Raw genomic sequence first — 27,831 nt, 5'->3', positions numbered from 1 at the left:
GAGAATACCAAATGGAATATATGCAAACAAAACAAAACAAAACAAAAACCCCACTATGTTGGCATATCATTATCAAATACAGAAATAAAAAAATAAACAAAAATTCCTGAGGAAGCCAGAGAGCAGAAAACATCTTACCTGTAGAGAAGCAGAAATAAGAATTGCATCTGACCTTTTTTTTTTTCCAGAAACTGTTTATTTTCCATCTGTTTGCCTCTGTAGAAGAGCAGCTTAAGACCACTTAGTGGTTGTTCCTACCCAATCAGTGGCCTAAGTAGAGCGAGCTGCAGACGAGTCTTCAATGGCAGGCTGAGTGCTCCAATATTCAGTAGGGAACTGCTGAAAGGCACAGAGGGCACCTGCACACCTTCAGACCAGTCTGCGACTTCAGGTTGAGTAGCGATTAGCTCAGGAGCTGGAGCAGTCCATTCACCCTGAAATTCCTCCTTGGTCACGGCCTTTTCAGCAGCAGTCTGCTCTTCCTTTTCAATCCCTTCAGGATCTCTGTAGAGAGATTAGGCATGACTTCCCCTGGGTGTTCACAGGAAATGGTGCCACATATGCGCAGAACTTCCCAGGCCAGCATCCACCACATTAGACCCACTGCGTGAGCAACTGTGTTGTTGAAAGGATGGCAATGTCCACACAGTGCAGAGGAGAGTCTGTATTACACAGAGCAATGGTAGGCAGGTTTATATAAGACATCAGGCTGGTGGTCAGCCCTGAGATCAGTAACCACCAGAAGCCTTGGCTCCCAAAAGGATACCTGGATCTGGTTAGTGAAGATGCCAGGAGTGAAGTGGTCAGCAATAGTGGTGGTTCCAGTAGCAGGAGCAAACTTGGGCACGGCTCGCTGGCCAGTATTCCTGGATGATAAGACATTGACATCAGCTGAGTTTTCTTTTTTTTTTTTTTTCTTATAAGGATTTTATTTACAACCATTTTGTTCCTTCTTGTTCAAGATCATCCTGAAACAGTATTTTCTTTTTTTTTTAATATATGAAATTTATTGTCAAATTGGTTTCCATACAACACCCAGTGCTCATCCCAAAAGGTGCCCTCCTCAATACCCATCACCCACCCTCCCCTCCCTCCCACCCCCCATCAACCCTCAGTTTGTTCTCAGTTTTTAACAGTCTCTTATGCTTTGGCTCTCTCCCACTCTAACCTCTTTTTTTTTTTTTTCTTCCCCTCCCCCATGGGTTTCTGTTAAGTTTCTCAGGATCCACATAAGAGTGAAACCATATGGTATCTGTCTTTCTCTGTCAGCTGAGTTTTCAATGGCAACAATGGCACGAGCTACCAACTGAAGCTTCTCCCAGCTTCTCTTCAGATTTCTGATAGAGATACCATCACTTTTCCTTCTGTAGATGTACTGTTTTATTTAGAGGTCAAGTGGGTTCCTGCTACAAGAAATTTGAGGACATCCTCCTCCTTCATTTGCTGGACATCAAGGGCTTCAGACACTGTGAAAATTTCCCTTTAAGTTATGATGAAAATGCAAAACAACTGTATGGACCCCCCGACTGGAAAAGCAAGAACTGCATATGACTTCTTAAACCCTGTACAGGCCAGAAGAGAATGGGGTGAAAATATTTAAAGAGTAGACATAAAAAAACCAACAAGCTGGAATTCTGTACCCTGAATAATTATCCTTCAAAAATGAAGGAGAAATAGACTTTTTCAAACAAAAACTGAGGGAATCTCCTGCCAGTAGATAGTGTTGGGAGACATGTTAGAAATTTTTTATAGAGAAGATAAATAATATAGGTCAGAAACTCAGATTAAGAGGAAGACTACTGAAGAAAGAATACCGAAGGTAAAATAAAAACTTTTTTTTAAATTTTTAATTGCTCTAACAGATAAGCTTGTTCAAAACAATAATAGCAACAATGTATTCAATTATGTAATCTTTTGTATATATCTTATGTGTGTATATATATATATATATATATATATATATATATGCTTATGTATGGTTACTTGTAAGTGAGATAACTGAGCAAGTGGGAAGGTTAAATCAGGATTATTTGCTTGGTATAAGGTACTCACACTACCTATGAAGGTATTTTGTTTAGCTAAAGGAAAACAAACAAAAAGATCATGACCAGAGTTTGAAAACTTCATGAGTTGGTAATCCCCTTTGAGAGAGAGTTTAGAAGATGGAATGAAGTGGAGAATTTATACTCCACTAGTTAAAAATAACATTATAGGGGTGCCTGTGTGGCTCAGTTGGTTAAGCATATAGGGCACTGGCAAATATCTGAGATTAAAGTAAGAACACAGATATGGTTGGAGTAGGACCCTGAGATCTGGGATAAGAAGAATTCTGCACTGACATTTGGTACAATTTTCTGGCCTATAGTATTGAACACAGAAAAAATGGATGAATAAAAAAAATGTATCTGGAATTATAGAACCTTTAAGCCCATGGAGCTGAATCTAATATTCTTAAAGTGTATTGTAGAAAAATTAGATCAAATGCACGTCGATGTCATACCTGGAATCACACTACCATAATTATAAAATAGAGATTAGTGATCAATTTAGATTTTATTGATTCTGTGTTTTAAAATAGTCTTCCACTCAAGATGCTGAAAGTTAATCTTCATAGGGTTTATTGAAATTATTACTACAATGTCCTTGTAAGAGCCCTGCTCTGTGTAGAAATTCTAGAGTGATACATATTGAGAGACATTTGTTTTGACTGTTAAAACTCTGTGTGACACATGCAGGAGTACTCACATGCACGAGTACACTAAATGACCTGGGATTTGAATGGAGTACAGGGCATGGAGCAGTTATGCTCCCCAGAGCCAATCACCTCTCTTGACTCTGAACTTTGCCAGATGACCTCTACTTTGGAAATGACGCAAAGTGCTCACTGAGACTGTATGCCAAAATCACTGCCATTGGTCAATGAATGGCTGCTCTCTCCAGGATACATAATGTTAGTCATGTTGCTTCTATGGGATCATTCAGGAAGGCATTCATATTGTGGAGAAATTCAAACTTGTAAGTTCACTTAAATTAGTTCTATTATATCAGGCCTCATGTACTTAAAATTTAAGAAAAATGACTTTATAACCTACATTAAGAGAAAATTACATCGTGAGGAGAAAGTGGATTTTGTTTAGCTTTTTACAATTTAGAATTGCAGACTATCTTATCATAATTTGCAGTATATTTCCTCTCACTTCTTCACTTTCCTTATGTAGCTACAGCTTAAACAATGGATTTTATTTTGAGGAATAAAAGTAATAAAATTGGAAATATTGGTTCACCTGGGTAACCTTATAACTGCTATAGGCCAAAGTATTGTGGTTGTCAATTTTAAATAATACTATGATTTTTTAAAAATGTTTGTTTATTTTTGCAAGTGTGAGCTTGAGCGGGGGAGGGGCAGGGAGCAGGACGGATGAGGATCCAAAACAGACTCCAGGCTGATGTGGGGCTTAAGCTCACGAAATGTGAAACTCTTGAACCATGAACTCACTAGCCATGTGATTATGACCTGAGCCAAAGTCAGATGCTCAACTGACTGGGCCACCTAGGTGCCCCAACTGATGCTATGATTTAACCCCTTAGGATAGGCAGTGTTAGAAAGAGTATCAGTCATCTGGGTTTGCTTTCTGCCTCCACCACTTAAAATATCTGTGACTTTAAATAACTGCTTTGTAATCTCTGATTAGCAAGTATTTTTCTTTAAAACATCTATAAGAATGTCTACTTCCCATAAATTCTGTCAGCGTTTATTAAGATAATTATGTAAAAATACTCCTTTGCTTATAGTGGTGCTAAATGAATATGGCATATATACACAAATATTTTCTGCCTCGCTTTTCATGTAATGGGGCAGAGATCTATATAACTGGACATTCTAAGTTTATTGATTCTTAAATGAAACTATATGTAACCATAAAGGACAATCTATAAATAATATACAATTTATATGTATGATTTATCAGTGTGTTTTGTATATGTATATACATGTAATGCATATAATACATAATATATGTGTGTGTTGTATATATAGGCATGTGTGTACATTTTGCAAGATGAATCATTAGAAGAAGGATTGTTTTGTTCCATGAATGATTTGGGGATCATTGAATATCTATATACAAAAAAAAGTGTTTTATATACACTTCACAGCATATACAAAAATAAACTCAAAATGTTTTGTAATTCCAAACATTTTACAAAATGTTTTGTAAAATTTCTAGAAGAAAACATAGGAGAAGACCTTTGTAATCTATTAACTGACATCAATTTCTGCAACACCAAAAGCACAGTCCATAAAAAAAGAAGTTGACAAATTTGTTTTCATCAAAATTAAAATGTATGTTGTTCAAAAACAAAACAAAACAAAACAACAACAACAACAACAAAACCACCAAGGGAATGGAAAGACAAAACAGGGATTGGGAGAAAATATTTGTAAATTGTGTATATCCAAAATATCTCAAGTCTACTCAAAACTTAATAAGAAAACAACAACAAAAAATTAAAATTGGAAAAATACTTTAACATTTTATCAAATAACATATATAGATAGGAAATAAGCATGTGAAAAGATGCTACAGATCCTCAGTCATTTGGGAAGTACAAATTAAAACAATGAGAGAATACTATATATCTATTAGAATGGATACATTTAAACCATATCAAGTGCTGGAAAAGATATGAAGCAAGTCTTTTACATTTCTGGAAGGAATTCACAGTGGTAGACCACTTAGAAAAAATGTCAACTGCCTTAAAAAAATGAACTGTACACCTACCATGAACTATTTAGTCAAGAAAACTGAATGCATATAGAAATATTCATATAAATACTTCAAAGAACAAATACAACCTAACACCCAAAAAACTAAACCAATTTAAAAATGGGCAGAAGACATGAACAGACATTTCTCCAAAGAAGACTTACAGATATCCAAAAGACACATGAAAAGATGCTCAACAAATAAAAACTACAATGATAGAGCACCTTGCACCTGTCAGTATGGCTAAAATCCACAACACAAGACATTAGACATCTTAGTGAAGATACAGTAAAAAAGAAACCTCTCTCTTGCATTGTTGGTGGAAATGCAAACTGGTGCAGCCACTGTGGAAAACAGTATGAAAAACATTCTTCAAATAGTTAAAAACAGAACCACCTTATGATCCAACAATTGCACTACTAGATATTTACCCAAAAAATACAAAATTCAAAGGGATACACACACCCCTATGTTTATAGCAGCATTATTTACAATAGCCAAGATATGGAAGCAGCCCAAGTGTCTACTGACAAATGAATAAAGAAGACACACACACACGCGCACACACACACACACACACACATAATGGGGTATTATTCAGCCATAAAAAATGATTTCTTGTCATTTGCAACAACATGGATGGAGCTAGAGAGTATAATGCTAAGCAAAATAAGTCAACTAGAGAAAAACAAATACCATATGATCTCATTCATATGTAGAATTTTAGAAACAAAACAAACAAGCAAAGAGAGACAGAGAGAGAGAGAAAGAGAGAGAGAAACCCAAAAAACAGACGATTAGCTCTAGAACAAACTGATGGTTACCAGAAGAGGGGGTGGGTCAGAAGGTGAGTTAAATAGGTGATGGGGACTAAAGAGTACCATTATCATGTAGGAAAAAAATAATAAAATAAAAACAAGTAAATAAAGTATAAACTGACTATAAAAAAAGAAAATAAAATATTACCTAGAAATCAGGAAATAAACCTCGGTATATTCTGTTAGTTATTACTAGTTATATTGCAATGGATAATGCTTTGGTGTAACCAAATATTGCTTCATTAAGAGTGCATTTCTACTCTACAAACATTTGAATTCTCTTGTTTCTTACAAGCTTTATACCTCTCAAAACACCTCAACTATACAAATCTATGAGTGGTTGCTTTGGTACAACATCTTAATGTTGTGTTTAGCTATGAAGAGTTCAAATATAGATTTAAAATGAGTTATAAATATGACTTGGTTCATTTCATTGTTGTGTTAATAATTTGGGTTATTAACAGTATATATGTATATTAAAGATTATAAAAGTCCAAATATTTCTTTTAAAAAAAATTTTTTTTAACATTTATTTATTTTTTTGAGACAGAGAGAGACAAAGCATGAAGGGGGGAGGGTCAGAGAGAGGGAGATACAGAATCTGAAACAGGCTCCAGGCTCTGAGCTGTCAGCACAGAGCCCGACGCGGGGCTCGAACTCACGGACCGCGAGATCATGACCTGAGCCGAAGTCAGCGGCTTAACCGACTGAGCCACCCAGGCGCCCCCAAATATTTCATAATATCTTTGGAGAATGTAAATTTCTCCGTTACCTAACAAGATGGGTTATATAATACAACTTACTTTTGGGATAAATGCATGTTTTTAACCTCACCAGAAAAACACAAATCTGTATGTGGCTTTTATGAGTTACATGGAATGTACAGAAAACGTATCCCCCCCTTTTTTATGCTTCCTTTATAAAGTGACATAATGACTTAATTTGAGGATTTGAAAGGTACCTCCACCCCTCTCTTTAAGAAAATGAGTGAGGGGCGCCTGGGTGGCGCAGTCGGTTAAGCGTCCGACTTCAGCCAGGTCACGATCTCGCGGTCCGTGAGTTCGAGCCCCGCGTCAGGCTCTGGGCTGATGGCTCGGAGCCTGGAGCCTGTTTCCGATTCTGTGTCTCCCTCTCTCTCTGCCCCTCCCCCGTTCATGCTCTGTCTCTCTCTGTCCCCCCAAAAAAAACAAAAAAACAACGTTGAAAAAAAAAAAATTAAAAAAAAAAAAAAAAAGAAAATGAGTGAGTGATGGAATTAGAAGCTAACTGGAAAGGCTGAGCAGAAGTCGGAACCTGGTCTTTGTATTTCTGAGGTATGCATTCCAAAGAGGTAGCTTATCCCTCAACTAAGAATGTGAACAGTCTCGACCACTGCAGGTCAGAAGTTTAAAGTGAAAGAAAAATGTCTGGAACTGGACTCATGCATATAACAAAATCTGAACCCAAAAGAAAGCCAATTGCATAGTTTGACAGTGACCCTGGAGTAGGCAAATCCAATTAATTGGGAAAAGGATTAGTTTGAAGAGACCCCCTCAAGTGGAGCTTGCCAGAAAGGATCTATCTCAGTAGCACATTTGAAGAACAGCCATCAAGTCAGGTGGATTATCAGTGCCCCTGTGCTAATCCCCAGTCAGAACATGAGATAGTTCATCTGCATTTTTTAGAAGCTGACTTCCAATTAAAAGCTGATTTGTAAAAACAATGCCTTGTGTACTCTTAAGCCCAAAATACCCTGAGAAACCAATAGTAAAAAAAAAAAAAAAACCCAAAAACAAAATACAAGGAATATTAGCTACAAGTTACTTTCACCAGCAGAAGGAGCTTATGTACCAATAGTATGGGAATGGTCTAAAGCAAATTAATGCAGGCTCAGCTATAAAAAGAGCAGACGGAGCCCTCTGTTAAATAAAATTTAAATTCCAAAGATAACATTTCATAAGAAGGAGAAAGCAATGAAAGCATTCTTAAGCTAAAAATAAGATTTTTCATTTGTTTGAAGAAGAAAAAGAAATTCACAGTGGTTTAGTTTACCAAGAAATAGAATTATTAACCTTAGTCTTCTTTTGAGATTGTCATTAATGCAATGAAGACATTACATTACCTTCCTTCGAAGGTACATAAATGGAAATCACATTTTGAATCCGTCAAAAAGATATAAGGTTAATTGTTTGTACTTTGGGCTTCGCTTTTCACTTATAATATTTATTTAACAATTAAATGTACCAGACATTGTGTTAGATTTCATGAATTCACGAGTTAATAAGAGCTAGCCGTTCTCAATAAACTTATCTTAGAGGTTTAGGTGGGTGAAGGAAAGAACACTAACAAAATAATTAGCAGTAGGTACTGAAGAGATGTATCTGTAACTGTTAATATCATTTTAACTTTTTAGAATGAGAAGTTTTAAAATCATAGAATATGTGTTGCTTATGATATGGGTAATAAAATTTTATAATCCAATTTTTTTAAGTCATCTGTGTAATTTCCTTCTGATTCTTGATCCTATCAACTATACTCATCTTTTGTGAATAGCCTTTTGTGAAATACTAGGACCAGTCATGTCACTAGTCAAGGTCAGTGTAAGGAATATTAGATATATGACTGTATGACAAACCTTAATACAAGCACTAGTGATTTTTAAATGTATTAATTTCTCAAATAATTATTTAGTGTTATGAATTGAAGAGCATTATTATTATAGAGATATAATAGTGAGAGAGTTGTTAAGTCCTTCCAATGGAAACTGATACTTTCCTGAAGAAGACACATAATAAATAAATGAATATACAAACAGGTAAACGGATACTATTATATGATACAGTAACAAATTATGTGAGGTAAAGTTAAGCTTTTGCTTAAAAGTCAAAATTAAAAGTAAGAAGTAAAGACTGATGGGAAGGAGGGGTATTGTGGATAGGTGGCAAAAAAACAAAAAACAAAAAACCAATCTGAGAAGTCTTCATTAAACAGAGAATTGGAGTGAGGAAGATACTGAGTGGAAGAATATCAAAAGCATCTAATTTGAACTGTCAGCCCAGAGCCTGACTCGGGGGCTTGAAATCATGAACCACAAGATAATAAATGACCTGAGCTGAAGTTGGATGCCTGATGGACTGAGCCACCCAGGCGCCCTGATAATTTGACTTTAAATTCACAAAAACAATTATGGTTCACTACATTTAAACTTGACTCATTAGACTCTAGGAATTACCTAAGTGCTTGAGAGAGTTCATTTGGTTATTCAGACAATTTAAGGACTTAAAAAGAACATGAATTATTAAAATTATAAATGCCGGTATCATTTAAACATGTTAAGTGACAAAATTATAAGTCTTTTCAATAGTGATAATTAAATTGTACTAGTTTATGAGATATCATATATGCTCAATCTGTTTTTTTTTCCATATATTAAGTCAACAAATTAAATTAGCAATTTAAAAAATCAAATTGCTCCAAATGAGGTGGTTTTTTTGGTTTACAAAGATCACCACAAGTATACCATAGAACTTTGAGAATACATATTACTTTCTCAAGAAATATTTATTAAATAATCAATGAATAATTGGCTTTTCAGTACTTTTAGGATCATTTCCTTTATTAACCACTTTTTAGAATCATCTATGATATTTGTTAAACAATAAAGACTTGCAGAGTCTCCCCCACTTATAACTACTGATTGAGTAGGTATTGGTGTAGTCTAGAAATCTGTTTTTCACTAATGTCTCTTTTGACTCTCAGCAATAGGCAAAGTTGTACTACACTGCCCTAAAGCACATTTCTAATTTGCTTCCTATCCAGTCTAGGCAGTTTTTTGACTAAGTCCCATGTCTGATGCCATCAACCTTTCTGATACAAACTTTCTCTGCGTGGATGTGTATCAGTGCAACTTATGGCTCCTCTTTACTAGCTGGGATGCCTACCTGCCTCCAGATCACATCTATCCTGGGCTAAGAATCCTGGATAATGTGTTCTGATCCATCAGCAAGCTGCTTACTAATCTCATTTCATAATAATTCTTTTCACTTTATGACAGCCTGTTCATGTCAGAAATAGGCATGAAAATAGCAAATTTGGATGGCAACTCACAGTAGAGCTTGACTACTTTTATGTTCCTTTCAGAAAAGCAACTCAGTTATTATGAATGTTTATTTGAATATGTTAAGATTACACTAAGGTTCTTGAGTGACACTTTTCTTTCTTCCTTTCTTTTTTGACATTATCCTAAAAATGACTCAGTTTTTGCTATTTGTAATAAAATCAAATATGTTATTCAATTGCAAATGCAGAAAATAACCTTCCAGTTTGATCTATTCCTAGGATGTACTATTTGAACATTAATAATTCCTTTTATAATTCATGGATCCTTAGCTTGCTAAGAAATGATACTCTTTCCTGTGTAAAATCACGGTAAACATGCTCATTCAATAACTACCAACCATAGAGTTTACTCAGACAATGGAAGATTGGTTCTTAAAGTTATTGAAATCTATGCCATTTTCTACTGTCACTTTATATTCAAAATACTTCATCTGAATAAGAACTGTGATTATTGAGGACTGTCTCTTACATCCTATTGTCTGTCAGCAGAATTACTTGGGCTGAGTTGAATTTTTTCAGTCTACTGCATTTTTTCTAAAAAAAATAATGCATAAACCTATCATCTAAGTAAGGTACATGCGTTATCTAGTTCCCATTGGATAAAAAAGAAAGAAAACAAAAACAAAAACATTGCTACCCATGCAATCTTACAGTGACAAAAACGTGGCAGCATACTATGTTACAAATCACCCTAAATTAAATTCACTCATATTTATCCTTATTTTCACTTTCTTTTTTTGTAAATTGAAAGCACAATTCAGTCTTTCTCATACTAAAAATAAGAATACCTTTTGTTAGTCATGTCATTTCTTAATTGCAGACAGAGAGATCAAGAAAGTGGTGTTTTGCAGGATCACTGTAGCTGCAAATTTGTAGCACAGTAATTGCCCAGCATGTGCTAACAAACTGTTCAGCTCATCCAGGCACACTCAGTCAAAGAGTGCAAGCAGGTAAAGAGAAGAAAGATAATCAATGGTAATCATTTCTGTATTTTTTCACTTCCCTTCAAATGCCACTGTCATCTCATTTATGTGAGAAAAACAAAAAGCAATTTAGAAAGTTACCAAAATTAAAAGGAGAAAAGTGCAATTTAGAGACAGGAAATATCCATGTGAATTGAAAGAAGGCTGGGTTCCTTCAACATTGAATGAGTACATTTTTGCAACAAAAAAAGGATAATAGTATGTTGTTGTTCTAGTGATAATAGCCATCATGAGGAAAATCCAGAAGTATTTCATGATGAACTGAATTATGCTGTGCATATCAACAGGAGATAAGTAGATAAATGAATTACTGATTATAGTGACATACAGTGTGGTCCACAGTATTTTAGATTTTGAACATAATCAATGAAAAATGAGTACCCCAGTACTCTAAATGTATAGTTAACTGTCAATAGTTCCTATACAAACATGGCTGATCATGATATTCATTAACTACCTGGTATACTTTTCTAGTGTGCAGATTTGTAGTGACCATTGTTATGGCAAGAAAAAAACGAGCTCTTAGTCTTTATCATTCCATATCTTTCCATATTCATTTGCATATATGTATATTTTCAGGCCTAGCCTCAATCTGAATAAAGACATGCATTTAAAGTGATTTAAAATTGACATTTCAATCAAAATGCCTGAAACATGTTCAAATTACAAAATTTGATTTTGTGATATCCTTATATCACCTAGGCATAATAAGAAACTCAAATAGATGCACTAATATACTTCGATTTCAATACTTGGATGTCTTTCCTTGTTTGGGGTTAAATAAGTTTTAAGTAAGTGTCTGATTTAAAATATTTGCAGAAAGTATGATTATTCAGATTTTTCTTTCTTTGGTTCAGGGTTTTCTTGCTCATAATTCATGATGAATATCAAATCTTATATTTACATTTGGTGGGAGATTATCAAGTCACGTTTTACACCTACTAATGTTTACTTTATGGTGATAAGCTTAGAATCATTCTGCTGTTATGATAGTTCTTATTCCTAATTTCGGGTTTAATGGCAGGAGGAATGGGGGTAAAGAGCAACACATCTAAAGAAAATGACCCAATTTTTTCCCGTTTTTTAAAAATATTTTTAAATTTAAATCCAAGTTAGTTAACAAACACTGTAATAATGACTTCAGGGATAGAATTTAATGATTCATCACTTACATTTAACACCCAGTGCTCATCCCAACAAGAGTCCTCTTCAATGCCCCTCGCCCATTTAGCCCATCCCCCAACTCAACACCCTGCCAGCAACCCTCAGTTTGTTCTATATATTTAAGAGTCTTTAATGGTTTGTCTCCCTCTCTGTTTTTTATCTTATTTTTCCTTCCCTTCCCTTCCCTTCATCTGTTCTGTTTCTTAAATTCCCCATTATGAGTGAAATCATATGACATTTGTCTTTCTCTGATTTATTTCGCTTAGCATAATACACTCTAGTTCCATGCACATTGTTGCAAATGGCAAGATTTCATTCTGTTTGATCACCAAGTAATATTCCAGTGTGTGTGTGTGTGTGTGTGTGTGTGTGTACATCTTTTTTATAAATTCATCTGTCTATGGACATTTGGGCTCTTTCCATACTTTGGCTATTTTCAATAGTGCTGCTATAAACATTGGGGTGCATGTGCCCCTTTGAATCAGCACTCCTGTATTCTTTAGATAAATACCTACTAGTGCAATTGCTGGGTTGTAGGGAAGTTCTATTTTTAATTTTCTGAGGAATCTCCATACTGTTTTCCAGAGTTGCTGTACCACTTTGCATTCCCATCGACGGTATAAAAGGGTTCCTCTTTCTCCACATCTTTCCCAAAATCTGTTGTTTCCTGAGTTGTAGTTTTAGCAATTCTGACAGATGTGAGGTGGTATCTCATTGTGGTTTTGGTATGGATTTCCCTGATGATGAGTGATGTTAAGCATTTTTTCATGTGTCTGCTAGGCATCTGGATGTCTTCTTTGGAAAAGTGGTTATTCATGTCTTTTGCCCATTTCTTTACTGGGTTATTTGTGTTTTGGTTGTTGAGTTTGATAAATTCGTTATAGCTTTTTGATACTAACCTTTTATCCGATAAGTCATTTACAAATATCTTCTCCATTCTGTTGGATGCCTCTTAGTTTTGCTGATTGTTTCCTTCACTGTGCAGAAGCTGTTTATCTTGATGAGGTCTGAATAGTTCATTTTTTGCTTTTGTTTCCCTTGTCTCCAGAGACATATCAAATAAGAAGTTGCTGTGGCTGAGGTCAAAGAGGTTGTTGCCTGTTTTCTCCTCTAGGATTTTGATGGCTTCCTGTCTTATGTTTAGGTCTTTCATCCTTTTTGAGTTTATTTTTGTGTATGGTGTAAGAAAGTCTGACCCTGTTTTCAACTAACCTTAGGATTTACATCTCACTTGCTGCCTTTTATTTAATTTACAAAGTTATTTGCCTTCTTATACAAGCCCCATATTTAAGCCTATCAATCTGGAAAACGTCTACAAAAAGTTTTCAGATGCCCTGCTCACATATACAGTTATCACCAGGATTACTGGGTAACTAGTCTTCTAAAGTTAAAACTACTTTTTAGCAAACTTTTTCGTGATTGATTACAACTCATGAGTAATCATAATTCAGCATGTTTACCACTTAGATAATATAACCCACCATGAATCTGCAGCAAATTATGAGTCAATCAGGCAGCAATCTATTTTATAATGCTGAAATTATCACATGTGGTCTATTCTCTGTCCTTTTAGGTCAATTCTGCAGATGAGAGTTACAACTTATTTCCTTAAAGCTGTAAGAGTGCCTGTGTATCAGGCTGTCTTTAATTTTGTCCAAAACACTTGTATCATTTCTGTATATGCCCCCCTCCTATTGAAGTGAAATATAAGTCTTTACCTTTATAACTATCTCTTTCTGTTTCTAGCATCTTGTACTTTTAAGCTCTGGATTCTGTGGTGACAAGACTTATTGTTATTTTTAATAAAAGCTTTATTCCAGAATAGTTTTAGATTTACAGAAAAGTTAAAATAGTAGCATTCCCCACATGTACCCACAAGTGCCATATCCATCAAGCCCAGATTTTCCTATTATTAACATCTTACATTACTACGATATGTTTGTCACAATTAATAAATGTTGAAACATTATCAACAAAAGTTCATAATATTTCCAGATTTCCTTACTTTATACCTAATGTTCTTTTTTCTGTCCCAGAATCCCACCCAGGGAACATTACATTAATCTTCATGTAATCTTCATTAGGTTCCTCCTTCTGTAAAAGTTTATTAGACCTCCTTTGTTTTCAATAATCTTGAAAATTTTTTCAGAGAGGTAAGAATAGATATTTATTCCATGAAAGAAAATATATTAAAATAGGAACAGAGAACTAGAAACCCTCTGAGAAAATAGAAATATGGTATCAAACCTTTTTTAATTTTTAAATTTTATTTAAATCCAAGTTAGTTAACATATAGTACAATAATAATTTCAGGGATGGAATTTAGTGATCATCACTTACCTATAACACCAGTGCTCATCGCAACAAGTGCCCCCCTTAGTACCCATTACCCATTTAGCCCAGGCCCATATATAACACCCCTCTAGCAACCCTCAATACTAGTCAGAGAATTTATAGAACAGCCCTTAATTGGAATTTATCTAATATTCTTCTTTTGATAAGGTTGTGGTTATGGGCTTTTTGGGGGAAGAACACAGAGGAGGGCATTTTCACACATCCATATCTAGGGTATATGATATCAACATTACTAGAAAACACTAAAAACAAGATTCTAGTGAAAATGATTCTTCAAATTAACACTTTAAATGGTAAAAATATTACATAACTCCTTCTATTAAGAATAAAATATATCAAAAAGAAAAGAATCAGATTAAAAATTAAATTTTTAAAGCAAATCATTAAAGACTGGTAGTAAACATGTTAAGCTTATATATGCATATATTGGGAATATGTATGTGCATACACTCACATATATATGCACACACATAAACATGTATACATACAAACACACAAATGCAGACTAGTTTTAAAATCTCAGAACCCTTCATCTTTATTTTTTAAATATGTTTGTAATACAGGTTTTGATTTTTAAAAGGATAGCAATGGTTTCACATCTGGAAAAAAATAAATTCATTAGGAAATCTGAAGTTAAAATGACTTCAATGAATACAAAATCTCAAAACTATGTGTTCAATATTGCTGATGAAACTTCACAACCTGACTTTTATTATATATTTAGCACTTTGACAAGTTTTTTCAGGTCCTAAATATCCTTATAAATTTTACGAACAAAATTTAATACAGCAGTCATATAAAGCCAAGCGATTGTGTATCTTTCTTCTCAGAAACACTATCATTTTGACTTTATAAGATGCTCATCATGATAATAAAATGATATAAATAGCTAATATTTACTGACACTTAACCCTGAAGCAGGCATTATAATAAATGCTTTATGTGCAATCTCATTATAGTTAATAGATTCATCTGGGTAGTTGTTCAAAATTATACCAAGTAAGGAGCAAGAGCAATATTCAAACTCAAAACTCCTCTATAGGATGTGTACTTAATCCCCATTACATTATCCTGAATTTGTATGTAATTACATTTTCTTTTACAATGAAAGCTGGTGCAGCCACTCTGGAAAACAGTATGGAGGTTCCTCAAAAAACTAAAAATAGAACTACCCTATGACCCAGCAATTGCACTACTAGGCATTTATCCATGGGATACAGGTGTGCTCTTTCGAAGGGACACATGCACCCCCATGTTTATAGCAGCACTACCAACAATAGCCAAAGTATGGGAATACCCCAAATGTCCACCGATGGATGAATGGATAAAGAAGATGTGGTATATATATATATATATATATATATATATATATATATATATATACAATGGAGTATTAATCAGCAGTCAAAAAGAATGAAATCTTACCATTTGCAACTACATGGATGGAACTGGAGGGTATTATGCTAAGTGAAATTAGTCAGTCAGAGAAAGACAAAAATCATATGACTTCACTCATATGAGGACTTTAAGAGACAAAACAGATGAATATAAGGGAAGGGAAACAAAAATAATATAAAAACAGGGAGGGGGACAAAACAGAAAAGACTCATATATATGGAGAACAAACTGAGGGTTACTGGAGGGGTTGTGGGAGGGGGATGGGCTAAATGGGTAAGGGGCATTAAGGAATCTACTCCTGAAATCATTGTTTCACTATATGCTAACTAATTTGGATGTAAATTTTTTTTAAATAAAAAAATTAAATTAAAATCTTTGTGGGTAAGGGGAGAGTAAACAAAATATGTTACCCAAAATAATTGTACCAATGTGAAATTTTTGACATCTAAAAAAGATAAAATTACCATAAGTGTAAGGAAAAAATCCTTTAGCTTGCAATTGAAAAAAATAATACTTTAGCTAATAGTTGGACAAAAAGTAATCTGTTGTTCCAGATATAAACAACATACCATTTATCTTTAGAAGGCCAAGGAAAATTTACAAATACCTCAACCATAATATATTTACTAAGATCTATTAGTATCTTTATAGATTTTGCTGAGCCTGTGGAGGACATCAGTTACTACCCTATTTTTACCACCCCTTTAAGCCACTCACAGAGATTACATTCTAAAAAGATTAAGGGGCACATGGGTGGTCCAGTGGGTTAAGTGTCTAACTCTTGATTTCAGCTCAGGTTATGATCTCATGGTTGTGAGATCCAGCCCCACATCAGGCTCTGCACTGAGGAGGGAGCCTGCTTGGGATTTTCTCTCTCCTCTCTCTGCCCCTCCCTACTCACACTCTCTCAAAATAAATAAACATTAAAAAAAAAAAACCAGAAAATAAAAAAAATAAAAATATTGAAAGACTCTCTAATACAACATAACAATTCTTATTTTTAAAACTAGTAGTTAGCACATAGTAGTTTTTTCAGTCCTCAATTTTGATTACTTGAATAGCACACCGTCAGGCTCAGCCTCATGTGTAGCACCTGCAGCTTTGCTCAGTTGACTTTGAACTGTGGATCCCGGAACACACAACTGAGATTTATCATAGATAAAGGATGTTTACCAATAGAGAATGAAATGATCAAGCTTTTTCCACAAGGAAGGATAAAACAAGTTGTACTTTTAACAGTTTTCATATATAACCTCAAATCCTGTTTATCCTTTTACCTGTAGCTGATTTCACAACCAATTTTAATTCTAAAGATCAAATGAAGAATAAAAAGGAGAATATATTTTATATTTTGAAAATCAATTCTGAAAAGCAACTCTGCATCAGCTTTCAAAACTTTGCTTAAGAATTAGTTGAGTAGCATTCTGACAGCTACCAAGCCACTCTCATGGACAGTGGTCTCTGCAGCCCATCAGGCTGGTAAGAGTCACCAGGTGCTAGGTTGGGCAGGCACACAGGGATCATGCATGCAGGTGTGCATAGGGTTCATGGACATATCAGCTGCTGCATCAACTGCAACATAAAAGGTCCCACATGGAGGGCTATGTAATCACCCTGATGGAATCTGAGCAAGTGGCTTGGAGGCTGTGCTGAGCCTACAGCATCCTAGATGTCTGAGTTGATGACCACTTGGTCCATATGCATGATTTGCAACTATTAAAAAAGTGTATATACTGTATTTCAAAAATAAAAAAAAATAATTATTTGAGTAAAATAAACACCTATATTCTGAAATAATATTTCCCAGAATGGGCAGTACACTTTTAAGCATTATTTCATGTGTATTGACTTCCTATTTGGCAGTCAATAAATTGACAAAGAGAAAGATGTTAAATACAACTTACTCAAGTAGTCCCAAATATGTGTATTGAGCAAAAGTACTTAAAACTGTATAAATTCCAGTTCTTTGCAAAGTCATTCAACACACACACACACACACACACACACACACCCCTAGACTGCTACACTTGAAGCAGTACCCGAACTAACACTGAAAACAAATAATTTTCTACATAGTACACTTTTGTGGATTTTGACAGCAGACAAGGAAAATAAATGTTTCATCCCCAAACCCTCCGGCTTTAAGTCAATGTTGTACCTTCTTGTTTTCCCCCACCTTTAATGCTTTCTAACATCCCAGAGGTGAAAGATGAAGGGTTATCTGTAACCTCAGGTCCTATCACTTTGAAGTGGAGTGATTGCAAACTCTCAAAATCAGGAAAATTGAACATTTTAAATGTGAGCTTTCAGCTTCATTCCTGAGTTTTTGATCCTATACAGTTAACTTTGTATGATATTGGGGATAAGTAAGCTACTAATGTCACTGGAGGTGTAATGATGTTAAGCAGACATCACATCACAGTCACAGATGTCAGGATAAAATAAGCTTATTCTATCAGAAGACATCAAACCTCAATTTTCATAAATAGAATACATGGATGGCACTGATTAAAGCAAAACAATAATTACAGTTAAAGGAAAGAAAACTATAGCTTCACAGAGTCACAGCCAATGTTTTTCTAAGCATTTTAGATGGAATCAAAGCCAATCCCAAAAACAATTGACTAAGCCTGCATAAAGATTGTTCTTTAGGCAAATTAATAAACAATGACTAAATCTTAGTAATGATAGTCCTGAAGCAAAATGCACATATATATGTATAATTTCCCATTATAGAGTATAGAATATATTAAAGGGAGACAAAAAGAACCATGATTGTCCATGAATGTATTTAGATAGTTGGATTCAAAGAATTCTTTTTAATCATTACCTAGGAGATTATATTTGGAAAGAAAAAGTTAGTCTCACTTAAAGATATATTCCTCAATTAGATTCTGTGGTAAGGAGAATGCTAGATGACCCTGAAGGTTCAAATGCACAAGTATACATGTCTCTACAAACTCTCCCTCTGACTATTGGAAGAACTCCTGAATATGATGTGATATAAAGCTAGGTATTTTACATGACAAAATATTTTCAGATGTAATTAAATCCCTTAATCAGTTGTGTTTGACTTAATTAAAGGGGAGGTTACCATAAGAGGACTTGATCTAATCAGGTAAAAGAAAGACTAGAGCCTTCATGGAGGTCAGATATGTTCTGCTGGCTGCTTTGAAAACATGAACCAAAAAGTCAAAGTGTCAAGGCAGAGCAAAGGGCAAAGAACTGAACCTACTGTTAGTCTCCAACAGCTAGCAAGAAAAGGGGACCTAAGGGGGACTTGGGTGGCTCAGTCAGTTGAGCGTCTGACTTTGGTTCAGGTCTTCATCTCACAGCTTGTGAGTTCAAGTTCCCTCTGTACTTACATCTCAGAGCCTGGAGCCTGTTTCGGATTCTGTGTCTCCATCTCTCTCTGCCCCTCTCCTGCTGGCACTCTGTCTTTCTTTCTCTCAAAAATAAATAAACATTAAAAAAGAAAAAAAAAGAAGGAAAATGGGACCTTAATCATATGGCTGCAAGGAACTGAACTCTACTAAAAACCATAGGCTTTGGAAGAGGGCCTCAAGCAGCAGAAAGGAACACAACATGGAAACCATTTTGATTTCTTCCTTGTGAGAGACCCTGAGAGGAGAATCCAATGAAGACATGCCCAGATCCCTGACACATGGAAACTGTGAGACCATACATGTATGTTGTTTTACATGGTTTAGTTTTTGGTAACTTGTTACATAGTCATAGAAAGTGACTCTTAACCTCAGAGTAAACTCTAGTTCCTACCAAGAGAACCAACATAAGCTTTATCTATTTTTATTATAATCACATATTGCTTAATTCAAGTCAAATCACATTTTTCCAAAAAAAAATTATATATTTTTTGTCAAGAATATATTTCACACACAAATACCCCATATATTCCTCAGGGACTATATTTTCTTCATTTAGACATAGGTATAATTTGAAAGAATTAAGTTCTAGTTTTTACTCTCAAGCAGGCCCAAACTATTCATATTTCACTGATTAAAGTATGTTTAATTGTGGAACCTTAAATTAACACTCAGAATTGAAACCATAAATGCCTTATGATGCATGTGGCTGCAAAACTTATAGAGCATATTGATCCAATACATAGAGTTGCAGAAATATGTAATCATGTACAAGTATAGCTATTTGAGGAAGAAATTAATTGCTGAGGTAAGTTTTAGTTTGCTGTGTTTTGTAATGACACACAAAATAAGTAGTATTTTTAGTAAAAAGCAAAATATATTGTTATCTTTAATATTCATCACATTTGCTTGTAAAGGTTATTTGGCCAACAGTCATGAATGTACCAACTATTCACAAAGCATTCTCCAATGTGCTCCCAGGGATGCCTAGATTGCTATCTGCTCACAGAGAACTTAGACTCAAGACTCTTAGTTGATGCTAATGTTTTCCCTTCTCAGAAATAGTTAACTCCTGATTCAAAATGTTTATCAGTAAGGATAGATAATTAGAATAATTCTATAACATGGATTTTTATCTGTTTTTACATTGTGGGAAATCATAACACTTCAAGCAAAGTAACCATTCTTCATATGCTGTCACTCTGTATGACTAGAAAAGGGTATGATGGACTATTCCCGACCCCCTGCTAATAAATCTTCCCAAATAACTTTAACAACTTATTAAATGATTGCAATGGGTAAGCCTGCTGTGCAGTATCTTGCATTTCTTATAGAACACCTAAAAGATTTTAACCTTAAATGCAAAGGCTAAAGCTTAGCAACTTACTCTGAGGTCACAGCCAATGGAAGCCAAGCAGAGATGCTAACCATCTATCTCATTCCGGAGCCACTTTTCTTTCCCAATTCAAATGACTCTCCATCTTGTCTATATCTATCCTATCACTAGCCACCAAATAAATTGGTTTCCCCTCCTTGACTTCCTCAAAGAGCATCCTAAGCTTCATTGCTCTGAATCACCCAATTCTGAAGCCACAGTAAACAAGGAGAAAAAACAAGATGGAGAATATTAAAAAGGATCTTGTTCTTCCTTTTATAGGCTTCCATTCTGAGGCTGGTAAAATGACTGAACACAGAGGCAACTTAGAGTTTGTATTCGTCTATGGGACTAAACAATCTTATTTCTGAATCACTGAAATTAAAGGGGATTTTTGGACGGTTGATATAATATGCAGTAAAATCACCATCCTGCTAGAATTTTCATCTGGGTCAGGGAAATTTACACTGAATGAATAAAATTTAAGGGGGGAGTGGAAGATAAGTTGTGCTTGCTCCCAGCTAAAGTTGGAGCATTTTCTTACCCCTATTTGCTTTAATACTGCTCTCATTCAAATAGATTTAGCTTTTATAATTAACTATTTTTGTGACAGAAAAATCAATGCAAACTGGCTTACAACAATGGAATATACTGACTCATAAGCACAAACCCCAATGATGGCACTGGCTTGTGCTATCTTTCTACATTCTTCAATGGGTTAACTTCATTCTGTGGCCGTGCATATTGGCAAGATATGTGGATACAATAGACAGCTCCTTGTTAAAGTCCAGTGGAAAGGAGATCTTTTCTGAAGTGATCTGAAAAGCCTGGAGAGTCACTCTGATCAGAGTAGCTTGGATTATGTGCTCACCCTAATTGAATTATGTGGCCAGGAATTGTTACCCAAGGATGGGTGTAGGCTTGGTTCATAGGCCCCTTACTTATTGCTAGAGTGAAGCCTGTTTCAGGCCACATAGACTGGGATTAGGGGAAGGATAGAACTGCAAATAAGAGCCAGGGCTGTCACAAGAAGAAAGAGTGGATATTGGGCAAGCAAGTAACCATCTACTGAGAATATTCTTTGTAAAAGTTCTATTCCAGGAGGATTTATTTATTTCTGAATATTCCAAGCATTGTACCAGATTTTAAGAACCAGATCCATTTAATTTAAGCCTTTTTTTCCACAAACTGCAGTCTTCATACTTTTATACATTAGCTTTTTACATCTCTGACTTTTATCCCCATCTGCAGGTGTTCAGCCCTGAGTTAAAATAAGAATCGTTCAGAGCCTGTGTTCCAGAAGCTTGATGACAGTCTTTCTCTCTTGTCCCATTGTCAAAGATGGGTTCAAGTGCTGCTCAAAATGTTTAAGAAGAAGATGAAATGTCTAAATCAGCCAAATGAATAGCCAAGTGTGATTTTCAGTCTGTAGCTTTTACTTGATGCTAAGTTATTGAAATTTTCTCAGAAAGACTCCAGAACTACAATTTTTCTAGAATTTCTTTGTCAGAACCCTTGTTGAGTTTGAAAAGCTGCACTGCAATGATGAAGCCATATAATGGACTTCAATTCCATAGCCATTTGCTCCCACTTGCACATTTAAATGTGTAGCAGAAATCCAAATGTTTAGCTTAATTGCCCTACTATGAAATACAGAGATTTATGAAAAGATGCTAACAGCCTGTCCCTGTGCCATCATTGAAAAGGCTCACTGGGTATTCAATAATAGGAAAGAAAAAAAGCATAAGTATAAAGAGGCAAAAATTACATTTAAATCAACATGGCAAAAGGTTTCCATGGTACAAAGAAAAATTAAATCAAACAGTGGGGTTCTTTTCAATTGAGGCCTTTAAGGAAACGGGCAAGATGTAATGTTCTTTATTTGTCAGACAAGTGACACAGTTAATCAGTGCTAATTGCCCAGGATTGGCCTCTCAGTTATGTCAGTTAATTAAAGTACATTCTCATATGTACTGACCAAACCCCTGTATGTGGTGGGTAGACAGAGAAATGAAAGACATACATAGTGGGTCCCTCTGTCACTTGGAAAAAGAAATCAATACTGATTTAGTTGTAGCAGAATTGAGCTATTTTGTCTGCAGTCTTTTTATCTGCAAGGCCCCCTGGCCATCAGTGTGGGAAAACATTCATGGAACGAATGCATTTAGCAGGAGTAATCATCATCATCGTGAAGTGCTTATCAGAAATGAAGACAAAATGCAATTAGGCTAGATTTACAGTTGGACCAATAATTACCACTCAGATGTTTCAGCTGAATGGAAAATACATGATTCCAAACCATGACATTTGTGTTCGATGGCTTTCTCCTCCTTTCTCTTGTGATCTCTAACCCTCCTCCATTTTCTTTTCTTCTTTATTTTTTCACTTATAAAATATGTCAGTCATGATGTAGCACAGCTGAATAATTGTCATAGAGTCAAATGCTTGCAGGTGGTTAATGGAAACAGAAAATTAAATGAACAGCAGTAAAGAAACTCATACAAAATTAAAGAACTCTATTGCAAATTTAAAGGGTCATTTGGTTTCATCAAAAATCAAATAATATGAATATGTTATCCTCTGCATGAAAGAGACTATGTTAAATTGTTTTGAGAGCTGAAAAATGAGCAATCAATGGTGTGCTAATGAAATTTGTGAAAAAATCATGCACTATTGAAATATGCTGTAAATTGTCATTTAGTCCCTGCAGATGAAGGCCTACTTTGAGGGATCAATTTTTTTTTCTTGAACTTATTGTTTACCTAAATTATTGAATTAAAGATATGACTTAAAAGAAGTTAAGACTGTTACTAAAAAGAAATGAGAGTAGGATTAAACTAAGCAGACCTTTCTATCTTTCTTAGATGCACAAAAACAAAACAAAACAAAACAAAAAATAAAATAAAATAAATCCACCAAACTAGTTACTCCTTCAAAAATGTCTTGTCTGAGACCTTTTCTCCTCATGTGACAGAAACCCAGCAATTCATAACACATTCACGATATGTACAAAGAACTGAATCAATGGCCCCATTGACCTGCAAGGACTTAAGATGGTTTAGATCAACTAAGCTCTCATCTGCCAGGCAGTTTTGAAATATATAATTGATAAAACTTTTGTGAAAAGAAAAGCTGTCTTTCTGGTGAAGAATTAGATATGATGTTGTATGGTGTCATTTAGAAGTGGATTTCAGTTACAGATTCTTCAAGAATAGATTTCAAGATTACAAAGCATTACATTCTTTATTCACTCCTTTTTATTTTTCATTATGCTCTTCATTCTCTGGGAAACCCAGAAGTCAATATGAAATGTCTTTTGTCCATCATAGAAATGATTTTCTTCTTTGCTGGTTGCTCATATCAAAGGGAAAGAAAAATGAAGACATATAATTGAGACTTCATTGAAAATAACTCAGACATTTGTGACATTGCCTTGAATGGCTATCTCGTAGCTGAATATTTTTAACGACTAACAAAATCTTAGAGGGTGTTTGAAAGTGAATCAGTTTTTCACATAAAAAAAACAAGACTTAAAAATAAATATTCTTAAAAGAACAGCTTTAGAAAGGTTGAAATAAAGCATGTTTTTTAAACAATATAAATCCCTTAAGATGATTCATAGCCTTTTCAAATGCAAAACAAAATGTATCTTATCTTGTGCTAATAAGAAAGAAATAATATAAACACACAGTTATTTTCTTTTTCAATTATCCTTGTTGATTTAAACCATTAAAAGTATCTTTGATAGTTTTTTTCCCCTCTGTCAAACTTATGAGTTGTCAGTGGATTATATATATAAAAGTGATGCACAGGTGAAAATATTGATTCAACCTTTTTCTGAATGAGTATCAAATACTTTTATTTTAATAATACCTAGCAAAGGTAAAGTTTAGTTGCTTGTTATTTCATGTAAAGTAAGATAAAAACCAAAATACCTCAACGAATCTGACTAGTTTGCATGAAAAATATAATGAAATGCCCAATTTTTTGAGTTAAAGCATTTTTTCTTTATATTTTTCAAACATTACTTCAATTTTAAAATTGTTCTGCCCTTTTTCTTTTTTTTAAATTTTAATTAATTAATTAATTAATTTATTTATTTATTTTGAGACAGAGACAGAGTGCAAGTGGAGGAGGGGCAGAGAGAGAGAGAGGGAGACACAGAATCAGAAGCAGGCTCCAGGCTCTGAGCTGTCAGCGCAGAGTTCGATATGGAGCTCCTAGCCATGAACCAAACCGTGAGATTATGACCTGAGCTGAAGTCAGATGCTTAACTTGACTGAGCCACCCAGGCACCCCTGAAAGTTTTCTGCCCTTTTTCTAACTGAAGCCCTTTAAAGCCCCCATGTTTATATAACAGTAATCTTGTTGTCATTTAAATCCAGCCATCTAAATACTAAATGTAGAAACATTACAATTTTCAAAATGGTACTCTTTGAAGACTCACTACTACGAAAAAATGATAGATGAAATTCATAGCAGAGACATTGCCATTATTCCCACTTAACATCATCACTTTTCTGCTGTCACAGACTAGAAGTCTGGACTTCTCTTTTGTCCAGCAAGAGACCAGACACAAAATTGAATACAAGAGAGGCTATGTCCAGGTGGAGACAAGAGCTCCGAACAGGGGTTTCTTCTCTGTATTTATTGAGCTCACAAGATATTACCCACATGATGAATGTGAAGAAAATAAGATCTTACACAGATGAACATGGAGAAAACAATCAGACTGTAATCATTAACTTGTGTGTGTAGGAAGCAAATGGTCTGAGGGGCATGTGGTGTTTGTGATCAAGGTATGTTGGCACCAGATGGAAAGTAATTTCCTGTAGGTGATATAACCAGTTACTCGTGATCCCATTAAAATATCTGGCTAGCTAACCTCAGGCGCTTTGCTTCCTGGTGGCGGCTTTCCGCCCTAAGCTTTTTTCTAATCCATTTATGTAAGTGGAACCATTTTCCCACATTCTGCCTTTCTTTTAAATTAAAATTTTAACTTTTTTTTTTTTACCTTTCAAATAAAATGTAGGAAATTTTTATGCCAGAGGCAAACATCTTTATTTTCATGTATTACATTGAAATTTTTATATATATCCCAGCCCCACTAAAGACCTGTATTCAAGATTTCTGTTCAGTACAAAGTACATTTCATACAGATAGAATACAGTGTATAGATGAGTCTGAAACATTATATATCTTGATAAATACATTCCCTTTTGATAATTCTATTCCGTTAAATTAATACATATCAAGGCTAGAAGTTTGAGTGGAAAATATAAAACATCTATACTAGTATTAAGAGTGCCTAAGTTCAGGATGGCACTAGAGGCTAGGAAAGATGTTTTCTCAGCAGTCTGAGGTTCTGTGGATGAGACTAGTCTAACAAATATGAAATAAATACAAAAATAAGTTTAAGTTCATTGTAATTTTCTAGAGCTGTCAAGGTAGAAAAAAATTCAGGAAAACCAGAGTGGAAAGTGTTAACCCTGCTCAGGTCTACCTTCAGAAATAGGGCGCTCATTATCCCAGCAACCAAGAATGTTTGCCACTGACAGCCCAGAGCTGAGTTCCTCTCCTGGAACTACACCTCACCTACTGCTACTGCCTTGAAAACTTGCTTGCCTTCACTTCATTCTGCATCTGGTGATTTATGTCAGTACAAAGGTTGCACCCTTGCCTCAATTCCACACATGTCTAAAAGGCCACTCTTTTCAACGCTCCCCATGGGATCAGATAAAACCATTGTTATTACCTCCTTAATTTGTGCAGTACTGCTTCCCTTATATCATCGTCATTGTGGGTTTCTTCAGAGCAAGCCTCAAGAAACTTTTGCACACAGATCTTCATCTCGGAATTGGGTTTCCAGTAACACAAAGAGAGAGAGAGACCTTCATTTGTCCTTGAGTGACAGGAAGCATTTGGCTAATTAGAGAGATGAAGGGAAAGCATCATAGCCTGGTGTGGTATGGAACACACAAACTGTGGTGAAAAGTGCAAATGACTCACTATGATCCTAAGATGGTGAAGAGCCCCTGGTCTGACGATCTGAGAGATTTTCAGGGAATTACTTAAAATGAGAAGGGAGAAGATAGGTGTTGGTAGAATGTGAAAGATATTAAACGTCATGTAAAGGATTTGGATTTTATTGAGTAGATGTTTGCAAGTCACTCTAAGACTAGAGTTAAAGTGCAATGCTTAAGGAAGCTTGGTTAAGGCAGGATATGCAGGATGGAATAGAATCAGGAATGGCAGCACAAGTCCATGTTTTAGAGAGTAAAAGCCTGCAGAGGGACAACAGAAAGAATAAACAAATTTCTCTTTCCACTTTCTGTCTCTGTCTCTGTCTCTGTCTCTGTCTCTGTCTCTCTCTCTGTGTGTGTGTGTGTGTGTGTGTGTGTGTGTGTTGTGTTGAAAAAGAGAAAAAAAAAAATCTGACATATACTTTCTAAGGAAACCCTGGAAGGAATGAATAGGTCTTTTGATGAATCCTTTTACGAACTGTTACTTCCAAATCTACCATCAGAGAGAAATAACCTGGTATATTTTTCCTTCCATTATGTATTTCCTATTTCTATTTTGTAGAGATACTCATTAAAACTAAAACAAACATGTGAAGAAAGCCAGAAGAAGAAGGGGGATAATCAAAGGATCTGGATAATGGTACATAAACTAAATAATTGCCTTCTGGCATAACTGAAAATTGTTTTTCTTTAACTCAGCCTGCACTCTGTTCAAATCATCTCCCTAGGATACAAGGTGAATGATAAAAGACCTGAAGGAAATAGTCAAATTTCCTAAAATTTAATTACATTTTTGTCAACCTTGGATAAGGCACTAGGTGCTCATCACACACCTTATTGTCCAGGACCGTTTTCGATATCGTTCTTTCCCTTTCAGAGCACTTTGAATTTGTCTTTGAACATGACAACATCTATCATCCTTCAGTGAATTAGCAAGTGTATCAGTAGGTTATCATTAATATCCAAATAAAGATCCTAAATGCAAATTCCTGGCAGTCTTATCATTACTCTCAAGTACTCATGCTATTTCTATTATTTATTTCTAATTTTTTCACAATTAGGAAGATGTCCAAATTAGATTATCTTGCAATATCCTCTCATACACAGATGAAGAAACAATTAAGAAGGTAAATATTATTTCAGATAACAACTATTACACTTGTTCCTTAGAAAAAACTGAGGCTACCCTAACAGATTCATAGAGCATTTTGCTGACTCTAGCCTAGGAGCCCTTGGAATAAAAAAAAATACTATATTGCTATGGGCTCCTCTAAATTTCTGTCTTCCTAAGAAAGGAGTTATCCAAATTTATTGGTTTAAAGACTTCAGTATAATAGCATTTGAATCTAAATGGTTCCCCTTCATTTTGATTTTACATTCTTAAATAATCAAATATAGGCCCAACATCTAAATTCCTCCAAGTAATAGTGAGGAAAAGGAGGCTAGAATAGTATACCTACTTTAAACT

The 27,831-nt window shown here is 34.9% G+C and overlaps 1 pseudogene; it reads right to left on the bottom strand.

Annotated features, from left to right (window-relative positions):
- Window positions 1-231: 231 nt before the first annotated feature.
- LOC102955476 lies at window positions 232-26,190 on the bottom strand (annotated as a pseudogene).
- Window positions 26,191-27,831: the final 1,641 nt, after the last annotated feature.

Source organism: Panthera tigris, chromosome A1 (assembly GCF_018350195.1).
Source record: "Panthera tigris isolate Pti1 chromosome A1, P.tigris_Pti1_mat1.1, whole genome shotgun sequence".
Classification (NCBI taxonomy): Eukaryota; Metazoa; Chordata; class Mammalia; order Carnivora; family Felidae; genus Panthera; species Panthera tigris.
This window is presented reverse-complemented; position numbering and strand designations above follow the sequence as displayed.